At 40.5% G+C, this 2578-nt stretch overlaps 1 pseudogene; it reads right to left on the bottom strand.

Annotated features, from left to right (window-relative positions):
• Window positions 1–2199: 2199 nt before the first annotated feature.
• LOC136404662 (U6 spliceosomal RNA) lies at window positions 2200–2294 on the bottom strand (annotated as a pseudogene).
• Between the last annotated feature and the right edge of the window lie 284 nt (window positions 2295–2578).

The following is a 2578-nucleotide window of genomic DNA, read 5'->3' as shown; positions in this document are numbered from 1 at the left end:
AACCCCCCAAAACAACAACAAAAAAACCCAACACTCTTATGCATGGTTTTTTTGGGAAGAATCTCTTTGGTAAGTGATTCTTTTATACTAATAATCTGTTGGAAAATGAAAGAGTATATATATTAACTTTCTGTTCTTTGATTACATTTTTCCTTGGTTCTTGTATATTAGGGACTTTTTCTAGATATAGAATATTGTAGGGAGTTATTTAAATAATCACCTTTCTGAAAAATGTTTATTGATACTATTGGGCAGATAAAATGTATTATGCTCACTTTGTTAAAAATAGGCGCTGCCCACGTGAGGCCGTTGCCCAGGTGATATTAATGTGTGTTGAGAATCCTTGTAGCCTGGGGCTTGGTTTTGGGATAAAGCCTTTCCCACCCTTTTTGATGTGGGGTGGTACAATCCAATCATGCCTCAGAGAAGTGACTTTGTATTAGAGATTTCCCTATTATGTATATTGGATTAAGGGTTTGGATTTCTACACTATAAAATGGGGTCGGAGTGGGAGCTTGGGCTCTTGGTTCCTGAGGTTAGCATGAGAGAGCAGAGAAAGTAGAGCCAGCAGCGGAAGGAGGCCACATAGAGGAGGCCAGGAAAAGCAGCCAAAATGGTGGAGTGCTGAGTGAGATGCCAGTTTGTGTAGAGTTTGTATCTGGGATAAGGAAGGAGATGGGGAACAGAGGTGAATAAGTCTGGTGAGCTAGAAACCTTTGATTCTAGGAAACTCGGATAAGTCAGTAGCTTTGTGAGCACTGAATGTGACTGGGTTTTGGAGCCCAGTGTGTATTTTTACTTGCCCGCTGGGTGCAAGCTAGGATTAAAGACTATGGCCCACCAGTTTGTGGCTTCGTTGTTTCTTTACCGACTGTCCGAATCGAATGAGAACCTGCATGGGCCGGGCTGCTGTGATGGTGGCCCTGGCCTTAGATACTGGCCTTACAGATACCTTTTGCTTTGTATTAATGATGTCTGTCTACATTGGCAACCTTACTCTTCATTATGAAGCAAACCTCAGCACCAGCCCTTGCTACAGACCAAAAGAATGTTTAATGTACCTGAGGCAAACTTGCAGCCAGTCTGTGATACTCAGCATCCTCTCTGGGCTCATTCCCCACTGCAGAAGAAGTTTTCCTTAACCTATCATTTGTAATCTGTAGTTCATTTGTGCTTACACCTGGCTTTACCTTTTCAAGCTTGTGACCTTGAACCCTCTATGACTTGGATTGAGGAACTTAAAACTGTGTGAATGAGTGGCCTTTATGCAAACACAAATGAACCCATGTGAATGGGTTTTAGAAAATTAGCCAAGAGGTTCTAGATTGCCCCTTCCTTTGTGCTTGTTAATTAGCAAAAAAAAAAAAAAAAAAAAAAAAAGATGTACTGACCAAATTAGCCCTTTCTCAATGTCAGCAAAATGGCCATTAGTCATTCTTTCCCCTTATCACCTGGCCTCTCTCCCTTGTAATCCGGTTATCTCTGTTCTGTTTCTGAAGGTCTTCTTTGCCTCCCTTGGCAAGCCTCTCCCTCTTCCTCTTGACATCAATTTGTGTGTGTCTCTCTCTTTTTTTTGTGTGTGTGACATAGAAAGAGACAGAGAGAAAGATAGATAGGGAGGAAGGGAGAGAGATGAGAAGCATCAATTATTCATTGTGGCACCTTAGTTGTTCATTGATTGCTTTCTCATATGTGCCTTGACTGGAGGGGGGTACAGCAGATTGAGTGACCCCTTGCTCAAGTTGGTGAGCCTTGTTCAAACCAGATGAGCCCTCGCTCAAGCTGGTGACCTCGGGTTCGAACCTGGGTCCTCCGGGTCCCAGTCTGACTCTCTATCCTCTGCACTACTGCCTGGTCCGAACAGTTTGTCTTGAGTAAGTTTTTTCCATGCAGATACTGGTAGTGCCCAGCAGGCTGGAGTACTACTACACAAGTTCTCTCACTCAAGGACACATTTTTTTCTAAAGACCATCAAGAACTTGCTGGGTACTTCTGCCTAAGCATATTTTTATAAAACTTACCAAAAACATGACTGCTTTTACTGCATTCAAGACTCCTATACTTTTATATATTTCTCAGAAAATAATACCTTTGGATATTGATCTGGTAAAAAGACTGTTCTCAAAGAGGCCAGTCAATTCCACAATCAAGTTGATTTGTGTCAGATTCAGGCTTACTTATACTCAGATTATTATTATTTTAAATATGGAATAGTTCACCAACTTGTGTTTTATCCTTATACAGGGGTCTCTGTATCTTTTTAATTTTAATATATGTGCTGACAAAGTCAGCACTATTCTCAATGTACCATCTTTCCTCAGTATCCATGTAGAATTGATTCCAGGAACTCGTGGATGTCAAAGTCCGAGTGTGCTCAAGTTTCTTAAAAAAGTGGTGTAGAATTTGAATATAATTTATGCACATCTCCCACCCCATATACCTTAAACCATCTCTAGATTTCATATGATGCCTAATACAATCTAAATGCTAAGTAAGTAGCTGTTAGATTGTATTGTTTTGGGATCAACTTTCTGGAATTTTTTAAAAATATTTTTCACTCGTAGTTGGAGTATTGATG

Source organism: Saccopteryx leptura, chromosome 4, assembly GCF_036850995.1.
Source record: "Saccopteryx leptura isolate mSacLep1 chromosome 4, mSacLep1_pri_phased_curated, whole genome shotgun sequence".
Classification (NCBI taxonomy): domain Eukaryota; kingdom Metazoa; phylum Chordata; class Mammalia; order Chiroptera; family Emballonuridae; genus Saccopteryx; species Saccopteryx leptura.
This window is presented reverse-complemented; position numbering and strand designations above follow the sequence as displayed.